At 53.0% G+C, this 12,500-nt stretch overlaps 1 protein-coding gene across 1 annotated transcript in view; it reads right to left on the bottom strand.

Moving 5' to 3' along the window:
* LOC139756111 (uncharacterized) overlaps positions 1-12,500 on the bottom strand; it is a 728,320-nt gene that overhangs the window by 526,693 nt on the left and 189,127 nt on the right. The window lies entirely within an intron of this gene.

Raw genomic sequence — 12,500 nt, 5'->3', positions numbered from 1 at the left:
ATTAGGATCTGAGCCGCACTCTGAATAAAGTCCCAGAATAAGATCTTGAAAAAAAAAAAGACTGTAGAACATAATCTTCCGTCAGAGAATTCAATCTACTCCAGATGAAATGGAACGCGAGAGGGCGATCCTGTTTTTTTTCTCTGAGTCAATGGCTCCAGTCTGGAGAAGTCCTCATCTAGAAGACATGATGAAGGAGGAGGAGGAGGAGGAGGAGGAGGAGGAGGAGGAGGAGGAGGAGGAGAAGAAGAAGAAGAAGAAGAAGAAGAAGAAGAAGAAGAAGAAGAAGAAGAAGAAGAAAAGAAGAAGAAAAGAAGAAGAAGAAGAAGAAGAAGAAGAAGAAGAAGAAGAAGAAGAAGAAGAAGACGAAGAAGAAGAAGAAGAAGAAGAAGAAGAAGAAGAAGAAATGCCAAGCAAACGCATTCCAGAATCTCTTCTTCTTTTCTTCCTCGTCTTCGTCTTCTTCATTACGCAGTAGGTGTTCTAGACGAGCGTTTCTCTTAAGAGACTTGGAGCCTCTGAGTCATAGAATCAGCACCACAGATGACGACACAAGACTTACCAATCCACGTGAAGGTCGGGTCCTGACACACACACACACACACACACACACACACACACTGACGACACCCAGACTCTACGTTCTTCCTCACACTGCAACTCCATCGAGGCCAAGATGACTGACTGCATGGCTTAACATGAGCCTCCACGAAGGGGCGAGCTCGGAGACTTCGACTTCACAAAGTCCACACACACACACACACACACACACACACACACACACACGCTGGAGCACTAAGGTACGACCCTTTGAGCGCAACGGCCCCGACCGCTCAAAGCGCGACGGTACGACTCTTTAACACGACAGCGCCTCCCTCCGAGCATGACGGCACGACCTTCGAGTAAGAGAGAGAGAGAGAGAGAGAGAGAGAGAGAGAGAGAGAGAGAGAGAGAGAGAGAGAGAGAGAGAGAGAACGTTCATCACTGCAGCGCCACAGACGAGGAGGGTGTGTGTGGGGGGGTTGCGGTGTGGCCACACACCTTCACCGCTGACTGCCGTAGGGAAAGTGGCGACAGAGGGAGTGTTCAATTCGGCCTTCACGCGCTGCCGACGCTTAAGGGTTCTTTCGCGACCCACCTCACACATCCGACGCATCGGGAATGATCCCGCCCCAGACAGCCAACCAAGCCACAGAACGCAACAGGAAGTACACCCGTCAACCCCGTACCAAGGACGGGCGCTCATAACTCGGTTTCCACACACACACACACACATCTGGAAGGTGGATTCCACACTGCTTTTCAAAAATTCCACGTACCACACTCGTCTGGATTCTGCGCCATCTCCCTTAGGAAGAGCTTGAAAGCCCATGAGGTCATCCCTCCCTCTACCTGTGAGGACTTCATGGCGATCTGAGAGAGATCACACATAAATGGCTCTCAACAACCACCACCTCTCACCGTCACGGGTTCAAACAACGGGTCGAGAGAGAGAGAGAGAGAGAGAGAGAGAGAGAGAGAGAGAGAGAGAGAGAGAGAGAGAGAGAGAGAGAGAGGCTGGGGCTGGTCGTGTGGTCGAAATAGAGACTGGTCATGTGTGTGTATACAACCAACACAGCGACTGACCCAACTGCCCACCATACCCACCGCCTTTCACGACGACATGACGACCCCCTACGCGCTCAAGGCGAGATGCCACGATGCCCTTGGTCGCTGAAGGACAACACTGGTGGCGTCCCAGTGCACTGAGCCTCGACCCAGGACTTCCAGCAATGGGCCTCCTCCTTACGTCACAAGACGTAATAAAAGGGGTTTAACCTAAAGTGGCTGCTGCCCTCTGGTCGTACATGGCACCTCCACCTGCTTAGCAAAATCCTTCTCGATGAGGAGACGGGAAGAGAAATTTCGCCTGTCTCTGTGTGTGTGTGTTTTGTGTTCTTAGATCGTCCCACGTTGGAGTGGATAAACAACCCTGCCGCTCGCATGCACAAACAGGCTGTTTGATCAGGGGAAGCAACAGAGGAAGCTCATGGGGGAGCAACGTTGCTCTTGCAGACAACACCCCTGAAATAAGTGTCAGAATATTAATACCCAACGACCTTGTTTACGTTCTGCAGGGAGGGTACGTCATCAGCGCCACTCCCTCCCTCCCTCTAACCACACCCTTCATGTTCCATGGAGGGGATCACGCCCCTTCCCTTAACCGCCCCCTACCCTTAATCTTCATAAGGGAGACGGTGTCCATGACCCTGCCATCCCTCCTACCCCTTACCTTCACAAAGGGGAAGGGGCGCCACGCCCCTTCCTAGCCCCCTACCTTTTATCTTAACAAAGAAGCACCCACGCCCCTTCCCTGCCCCTGATCTCTATAGGGGGTGAAGGGGGCGCGGCCCTTCCCTTTCCTCTCCCACCCCTTACCTTTAAAAATGTAGGGGAAAGGGTAAGCCCCTTCTCTACCCTTTATACCTAGCCCTTAGAAAGGCGGGGGATGAAGGAAGGGAGGGAGGGGAACACGCCCCTCCCCCTTCCCCCTCCGCCTGTCCCATCCCTTACCTTTACAAGGACGTGAGGGGAAGGGGAGGACGTCCCCTTCCTCCCTCCCTCCCCCGCCGCTAATCACCGCTCGTTACCCTGCTCAAAACATCATAGCATCCACACCACCACCAGCCACGCCACATGCCGCCACCCCCAGCCTCCACCTCACCTCACCCCCTACCCCACACGTCCTCCACCTGACAAGGTATATACTAACACCGACCTACCGCCCCTCCTTCCACCACCCCCACACACACACTAGAGTCAAAAATTTACTCACACTTTCAACCGGCTTTATTCATGGGCCAATATGGCCAGGAATTGTAAACTGACGACGAGGGGAGGAGCAGAAGAAAAAAAAATTATTTAACGCCAGACACACACGTGAAGAGGGAGAATTTACACACACACTAGGATAAGTATATTACCACAGCCGGGCTGCAAGCAACATGTCTCCCCCATCCACAACCCCGCGTCTCCCCCATCCACAACCCCGCGTCTCCCCCATCCACAACCCCGCGTCTCCCCCAACCACAACCCCGCGTCTCCCCCATCCACAACCCAGCGTCTCCCCCAACCACAACCCCGCGTCTCCCCCATCCACAACCCAGCGTCTCCCCCATCCACAACCCAGCGTCTCCCCCATCCACAACCCAGCGTCTCCCCCATCCACAACCCAGCGTCTCCCCCATCCACAACCCCGCGTCTCCCCCATCCACAATCCAGCCTTCTGTTGTTGTTTTTTTTTTTCAACCCATCCCACCACAAGAGATCACCGCTAGGCCGGACACGACACCGAGAAGAAGTATTAAGAATACGTGCAGTGCGCTTAAAAAAAGAATCAGTGCAGCTTCTGAACGCGCACCTGTTCACTTATGAATGCGTACATTGCGCTTAAAAAGAATCAGTGCAGCTTCTGAACGCACATCTGTTCACTTACGCGTACGTAAAGTGCGCCTAAAAAGATACAGTGCAGCTTCTGAACGCACATCTGTTCACTTATGCGTACGTAAATTGCGTCTAAAAAGATACAGTGCAGCTTCTGAACGCACATCTGTTCACTTACGCGTACGTAAAGTGCGTCTAAAAAGACACAGTGCAGCTTTTGAACGCACATCTGTTCACTTAGCGGACGAGACACCACAATTACAGGGATAAACTTTCATTGTGACGCTGAATATATACACTCCCCACCTGCAGAAAATGTCTGGGTGTTTTCGTAAATTCCGATCTTTTTTCTTATCTTTTCGTCTTTTTCGTATGTTCTGCTCAATGGCATTTCTATTTCTGCTGAACAGTTATCTAAGACCACGTTTTCTTTCGTCTCCAAGGCCCTCTCTCCCCACCACCCCCATCGCCACACGAACCTAATGAGTCCTACATCTGTCCACAGTCAACCCAGCTGTTCATCCTACATCCGCCCACAGTCAACCTACCTGTTCATCCAACCCTAAGGGATGGTCGATAAATCGGATACCTGGCTTACGCCTACCTCGCTAACGAGGGAAATGGCGAATATGGAGAGAGAGAGAGAGAGAGAGAGAGAGAGAGAGAGAGAGAGAGAGAGAGAGAGAGAGAGAGAGAATGTCCTTGTTATCGTTACAGTACCGCCGCAGACCTGAGGTCTTCTCTGATTGGATCATAATGGCCAGTTCGCCAGTAATCACCACGATGGTTCGAAAGCCATGTTCGTCCATCACCACGGGACAATCTTATTCAAACCACAACCTTTTAATTCTTTCTGTGCACAAATTTATCTACAGATACATTCTAACCATTTCTCAAGTAAGTCTGCATCGAAAGAAAATGCATGGGTTGCTGATATATAAATCCTCCCCTCCCGTTTTTAATTTCCCAAGAGAAGGAACAGAGAAGGGGGCCAAGTGAGGATATTCCCTCAAAGGCTCAGTCCTCTGTTCTCAACGCTACCTTACTAACGCGGGAAATGGCGAATAGTATGAAAAAATAAATAAATAAATGAAAAGGAAAAAAAAAAAAAAAAAAAATATATATATATATATATATATATATATATATATATATATATAAAGTGACACTAATAAAACAGATTCAGCAGCGGGAGCAGTGTACACAAGGACATATATAAGCATAACTCCTAATGAGATGTTACTTCATCACAACAACTACCTCCCTCCCTCCCTCTCTCCCTCCTCCCCTCACCTCACCTCCATCCTTGTACACCAGGGGTTGTAGAGCCGACACACACACACACACACACACACACACACACACACACACCCATGTCTCCCCCTCCGCCACAGACACGTAACTTGTATGGCCGAGATATGACCACGGATTGTGTGTGTGTGTGGAGCTGTGTGTGGTGTGGCTGGACGGGTGTATGAGGGACATGTTTACCTCTGCCTCCGAGTCTTGCACACCAGCCAGGGTGAGGTTGAGAAAGGGAGAAGGAAGGAGGGAGGGGAAGACTCAGGCCAAACACGTACTACCGAACCACAAATACAAACTACCAACCACACGGATGAACATAAAACTACCAACCCCACACAGACAAACACAGACCACCACTCACACAGGCAAAGACGGTCTACCACCCACACACACAAACACAGACCACCACCCACACACAAACACAGACCACCACTCACACAGGCAAACACAGTCCAACACCCACACAGGCAAACACAGGCCACCACCCACACGGGTAAACACACCACCAACCCAAGACACAAACACAGACTACCACTCACACAGACAGCCAGGGGCTATACAACACCATAACCACACGAGAGAGACAGCCTCCAGCACAGGATGTTGTGAGGCTAAGCCAAGCCAAGCCAGGCCAGGCCAGGCCAAGCGGAGAGGAGGAGGAAGGGGGGGAGACACACGTGTGTCACTTGCCGCCACTTGACTTAATCGTGCCATCTCCTCCTTCAACCAACCCACCCACCACAAAAAAAAAGGCCCAAATTTTTCGGGTGTCGTGTTAATCACGTCCCACACCACACCCTCCCTTCTTCCATTCTCCTCTTCCACATCTGTGTCTGTCCTCTCTCTCTCTCTCTCTCTCTCTCTCTCTCTCTGCACACACACACACACACAAAACTATCCAATTTTCGGGTTGCTTAATAATGTACAGAGCGTTGAGGATGAGGGGGTTTCCCCCCTGCGGAGGACCCACACCTCACGCCCTCGTGCGTGGAGGGGCGGACGTAACAATGTCCCCGCCAGGTCCTCCTCGACGGTGGTGGTAGAGGAGGACACTCCCAGGGCGGCACACAACAGGTCTGGAGGAGCAGGAGTGTGTGTGTGTGTGTGTGTGTGTGTGTGTGTGTGTGTGTGTGTGTGTGTGTGAGGAGGGGGACTGGCAGGGGAGTGTCGGCAGGAGAGGACTGGCAGGGGAGTGTCAGCCAGGAGAGGACTGGCAGGGGAAGGTCGGCAGATGGAGGACTGGCAGGGAGGGGATCCGTAGCTGGGGACATGGGCCACACGTTGGCTGGGGCTAATGTCTCCTGACGCAGCGGGAGGAGGAGAGGACCTGGCCGGGCAATAGTAAGGGCTCCTGTAGTGGGCCTCTCGGGTGAGGGAGGGAGGGTGGAAGGGTGTCAGGCAGGTAATGGCGCCTGTCAAGGGTGCTTAAGAAGGGTGCTAGTAGCTAGCCCAGTGTGTGGCGTGGTTAGCCCACACTGGCGGGCGCCCTCTCCACACGTCGCTGATGAGAAGGGAAAGCGTTGAAATGGCGGGGGGGAAAAAGGACGAGATAATATTAATGCAAGGTGGGGGAGCACAGGAGATAAGGAGTTCCTCTCGCTTTTAAGCCGCGACGCACACCTCCTTCCCGCGACCCTTGCGCCTGAAGTAGACGAGGCCATTCAACCATCCCGCTCCTCCCTCCCCTCCCTCTTTCCCCTTCCCCTTCCCCTTCCCCGAGCCAGTGCATGTACAGTCCGGAGCCACCTCCTCACGATCTTATATATATATATATATATATATATATATATATATATATATATATATATATATATATATACCGACCGACTCCAAATGGAAACGACGAACAGCTTGGGCTGGCCATGGGCCGGCTGCCCTGTCCGGAACCGCGAACCAGGGCCCGCAGACTCACAACCAGCGATGGCTGGAACCCCAGAATAACACAGAATATACACAAGGTGGAGAGAGAGAGAGAGAGAGAGAGAGAGAGAGAGGGGGGGGGGGGGGGATATAACCGGAAGGCGCAGTGCCTATGTTGTGCACAATCACAACTTGTTGAAACAACAACAGACTCAGTCGAACCGCAGCAAATGAAGTCCATACATTTCTTACTCCATAAGCAAGGCGCTGTTGTACGTCCGTCCGTCTGTCGTCCAGATCCCGCTGCCGTCCACACGGCCGGCGCTGCCGGACGTACGACGCATGCATCCGTCCTTCCTCCTCCTTCTCTCCTAAGGTATGGTTGGGTTTTCAACAAGCCTGGGGCTTGCATGCCGGGACACCCCCTTTCCATCGCTCCCCCTCACTGACAATGAACCGCCGACGCCTGGGTTCGTCCCGTCTCCCGCCGCCACTTTCAACACCCTACCACAACCCCTGTGTGAGCGCGCGCGCGCGAGCTTACACCCAGACGCCAGTGTATGTGTGGCTGGGCCGCGCAGCGCAGCAGCGATAATTTGTCATCTGTTGCCGTAAACTTGCACGGTAGGGAGGAGGTGGTAGGGGGATGGAAAGGGGAGGTGGTGAGGGATGGGCCCCCAAGTCCCACCATCCAATCCCAGGAAACATTAGCGCCGCTTCCGTCCCCAGCCATTTAGGGGGCAAGCAAGCTGCTCCACCTCCTCCTCCTCCTCCTCCTTGTTTATCTTGATTTGTTGTTTGGATTGGACTCGTGTCTCTGTGTCTATCTTGCATGCGCGAGCCCTGGTCACTTAACAAGGCCCTACACTCTCGGCCCTGGTTGCTTAACAAGGCCCTACACTCTCAGCCCTGGTCACTTAACAAGGCCCTACACTATTACTTGAGCCCTGGTGACTTAACAAGGCCCTACACTATTACTTGAGCCCTGGTGACTTAACAAGGCCCTACACTCTCGGCCCTGGTTGCTTAACAAGGCCATACACTCTCAGCCCTGGTCACTTAACAAGGCCCTACACTCTCAGCCATGGTCACTTAACAAGGCCCTACACTCTCAGCCCTGGTCACTTAACAAGGCCCTACACTCTCGGCCCTAGTCACTTAACAAGGCCCTACACTCTTACTTGAGCTCTGGTCACTTAACAAGGCCCTACACTCTCAGCCCTGGTCACTTAACAAGGCCCTACACTCTCAGCCCTGGTCACTTAACAAGGCCCTACACTCTTACTTGAGCTCTGGTCACTTAACAAGGCCCTACACTCTTACTTGAGCTCTGGTCACTTAACAAGGCCCTACACTCTCGGCCCTAGTCACTTAACAAGGCCGTACACTCTCAGCCCTGGTCACTTAACAAGGCCCTACACTCTCAGCCCTGGTCACTTAACAAGGCCCTACACTCTCAGCCCTGGTCACTTAACAAGGCCCTACACTCTCAGCCCTGGTCACTTAACAAGGCCCTACACCTCCACTTAAGTGTAAGTTGAAGGCATAACTCTTGTACAAAATCATATCTAAGCCTTTAAATCCTCTGTTTAAAAAATGGATGCCACCACAAATGCAATCACGAAAGCATAAAACGGTTTAAACAAAAAAAAAAGAAGAAAATGACCTCCAAATTGGCGACATGTGAGGTGTGCCTTAATTTCCCAGTGTCCCCAAGATAAATGACACGAAGACTGACAAGCCGGCGACCCCACTACAGAATTCTAGCGCTATCACCGTCAGCCACAGTCCTCCTCCCACCAACCACCAGCATGAATTCATCAGGTGACCAGCTCCAACTCCTCCTCCACTGTGTGTGTGTGTGTGTGTGTGTGTGTGTGTGTGTGTGTGTGTGTGTTGGGGGGAGGAAAGGGAGGGAGAGATGGGGAAGGGGGGGAGAGAAGATAAGAAGACAGAAAAGCCATCACGGAACACCGGGCAGATACAGGTACCTACTACACTCCCCCCTTCTTCATGCTGCCACAATGGGACAACTGGTCAGACGACCCCCTTGCCCCTTCACACAGAGAGAGAGAGAGAGAGAGAGAGAGAGAGAGAGAGAGAGAGAGAGAGAGAGAGAGAGAGAGAGAGGAAAAATATGAGGGTTGGCGACGCCCCGCTCATGTCCTCCTCCACTCATGAACAGACCACTGCCGTGTGTACTGACATCCCCCCCTTAAGGGGAGAGTATAGATAGGGTAGAGGAGCGTGTACACATCTCCCCACAGCCTGTACTTACGCGGTGAAGGATCTGACACCTCCTCCCTCCCTCCCTTCCTCCCCAGAGAGAACGACTGAATTCACTCACCCTCTAATGTGCCTTCTGCAAGCGCCGACAGGAGAGAGCTGTGTTAGCGTTCCAAACCCTGGAAAATCCTGGAAGAGACATGCTTCGCTAACTAGACTTACGAAATAATTCCCAAACAACACATCAGGCTTGAGAAACTGGTCACAGAACTGGACGAATATGCAAAAAAAGAACAAAACACACAGAACATTCAGGGTTCTGGACTGTTCATCACATAACCAGCAGCCACGAAGAACACCATGATGATACGTCCAGCAGAGACGAATGAGGAGGTCTACCTCTCACGGAAAACATATTTTTTTCCCTTTGAAAACAAAGGCGCATACCAGTGCCTGAGCAGCCAGACTGGTCATGATCTACGTGAGTTTGAGGGTCGCTGCTTCCAACAACATAGTCGACCAGATGACCCACGCTCAGCAAGTCTTAGGCCCCCCAGTGGCTAGCTGGGGTCAGGGGTTAGACGACCTCGAAAGACAATGTGAGGTAAAAAGGGAAGGGAGGAGTCGACTAATATTCCCATTCTTGATATGAGAATGATCAAAAACGTATTAACGACGTGATACACATTAATCATCTGTAATGAGAGTAATGTCTTATCATTGACATCATTAAACATCTGCAAAGTCTTGGGAGTTTTTACCCATCCTGCCTATTCAGTTTTCGGGCCATAACCTGGGTGAACCATGAGGCCCTTTTCACAATATATATACCCTGATGTAATCCTGCACCATTTTAACCCTCAGGGCATCATCATCACCACCATACACCATCGTCAGGGCATCTCCACCATCACCACCACCACCACCACACACGACCATCATGTCCTCTCCACCACCATCACCACCACCACCACAAGCTGGCGTCGAAGGCAAACCCTCCCTCCGCCCGGCCCGTCCCGTCTTGCAAGCGAAGCCTTTCCAGACCCGTCTGATGGCTGGAGGTCTGGATTTGTGCGTCGCCTGGCTGGTCTGGCACACGCCTTCCACGAAAGCTATTGACCCGGCTCTCTGAAGCCATCCAGGTGGTGTGGTGTGTCCAGGTGTCCAGCCATCTCTCTCAATGGGCTGAATGAAAGGGGTCTCTCTCTCTCTCTCTCTCTCTCTCTCTCTCTCTCTCTCTCTCTCTCTCTCTCTCTCTCTCTCTCTCTCTCTCACAAACCCCCAAAGACATCTACGCTATTTACCCTAACGCTCCTTCCAGCGCCTCTGCTCTTGCTCTTGCTCTCCAGCGAGATTAAAAATGTCGAGCGTTCCATCCAGCACGTCGACCCCAGCACGCAGTCATCTTCGCGCGTACGTTATGGGCTGGCTGGACCCTTCCACCTACTACGCGCGCGCGCGCGCGCGTGTGTGTGTGTGTGTGTGTGTGTGTGTGTGTGTGTGTGTGTGTGTGTGTTTGTGTGTGTGGTGTGGGGGGGGGTGGGGGGTGTGTGTGTGTGTGTGAGTGGGGTGTGGGGGAGGGTGGGTCACGTCAACACCCACAAGTATCCACCAAGTACAAGTGGATGTATCAGGGTCACCCACCTGCCCCCCACACCTCTCTGGTCACAACAGGTAACTTCGCATCGCCCACCGAATCATTGGCGAAGATTCGACAACCACCTTTGCTGTCCCAACCCCAGAGGTGGGGAAGGAGTGTGGTCCCCCAACCCCGAGGTGGGGAGAGGGTGGGCAGTCCCCAACCCACCAGAGGTGGGGGAGAGTGCTGTCCCAACCCCAGAGGTGGGGAGAGTGTTGTCCCAACCCCAGAGGTGGGGAGAGTGTTGTCCCAACCCCAGAGGTGGGGAGAGTGTTGTCCCAACCCCAGAGGTGGGGAGAGTGTTGTCCCAAGTGGGGAGAGTGTTGTCTTAACCCTATGGGCAGTGTGTTGTCCCAACCCCAGAGGTGGGCAGTGTGTTGTCCCAACCCCAGAGGTGGGCAGTGTGTTGTACCAACCCCAGAGGTGGGGAGAGTGTTGTACCAACCCCAGAGGTGGGGAGAGTGTTGTCCCAACCCCAGAGGTGGGGAGAGTAAATCTCTAACAACTCTCCCCCTCCACAACACACCCCCCTCCACAATCCCCCGACATTCCCCCTCCACCACCAATACTATTAACCCCCTCCACAATCCCCCGACATCACCACTAGCATTACCCCCTCCACAATCCCCCGACATTCCCCCTACACCACCAATACTATTAACCCCATCCACAATCCCCCGACATCACCACTAGCATTACCCCCTCCACAATCCCCCGACATTCCCCCTACACCACCAATACTATTAACCCCCTCCACAATCCCCCGACATCACCACTAGCATTACCCCCTCCACAATCCCCCGACATTCCCCCTACACCACCAATACTATTAACCCCCTCCACAATCCCCCGACATCACCACTAGCATTACCCCCTCGACAATCCCCCGACATTCCCCCTACATCACCAATACTATTAACCCCCTCCACAATCCCCCGACATCACCACTAGCATTACCCCCTCCACAATCCCCCGACATTCCCCCTACATCACCAATACCATTATCCCCCCTCCACAATACCAAAACATCCCCCCCTTCATCACCACTAGCATTACCACCCCTCCACAATCCCCCGACATTCCCCCTACCATTATCCCCCTCCACAATACCAAAACATCCCCCCCCCTACATCACCACTAGTATTTTACCTCCCCTCCACAATCCCCCGACACTCCTAAACGACCAATACCATTACATCCCCCTCCACAATCCACCGACACTCCCCTTACACCACCACTACTATGCCCCCCCACCTCCACCTTTCCTCCACAACCCCCCCAACATCATCCCCCCCCCCCCCCGAAACAATAACACAGCAGGTGACCTGATCACAATATAATCTAACCATCAAAGGAGAATCTCTCTCTCTCTCTCTTCCCCAATCCACCTCATCAACGGCTCATCTGCATGCTAATCATTACTCCAGGTTTTCCCTAATCTCCGACATAACACGCCTCTCCTCCCTCCCTACACGCCCCTCCTCCTCTCTCTCTCTCTCTCTCTCTCTCTCTCTCTCTCTCTCTCTCTCTCTCCTATGAGCGCCCCCCGCCCCCCCCCCCCCCGCCTCCTCCGCCAGCCCACCCCCCCTACCCCCGCTATTAAGTCCCTCAGTCTAACAGGAGCTTCACCCGTCAATTATCAATCAAGGATGACCGAGCATAAAATCAGCGAGTTATGGAGGGACGGAGGGGAAAGGGGGGAGAAGGCTGGAGGGGAGAGAGAGAGAGAGAGAGAGAGAGAGAGAGAGAGAGAGAGAGAGAGAGAGAGAGAGAGAGAGAGAGAGAGAGGGTTGGGTGGGGGTAGGTAGGGGCGCGAGACGGGGCGGAGGAGGAGGGGGGGGGGGGCAGGAGGAAGATATAGCCTTCTGGCACTGAAGTGAGCCAGTGTCTTACAGGGGGGGGGGGGGATTGTAAATATTAAAGTCTGATTCAATGCAGCGTTGCTGGTTTCTTCCCCCCCCCACCTCCCACAAAAAGGGGGGGGGAGGAGGAGGCACTGTGGAAGAAAGTTTTGTCGAGCCGTGTGGGTAGTTGGGGGGGGGGGGGG

Source organism: Panulirus ornatus, chromosome 20 (assembly GCF_036320965.1).
Source record: "Panulirus ornatus isolate Po-2019 chromosome 20, ASM3632096v1, whole genome shotgun sequence".
NCBI lineage: Eukaryota > Metazoa > Arthropoda > Malacostraca > Decapoda > Palinuridae > Panulirus > Panulirus ornatus.
Note: the sequence above shows the minus strand (reverse complement) of the source record. Positions and strands in the feature narration are given on the sequence as shown.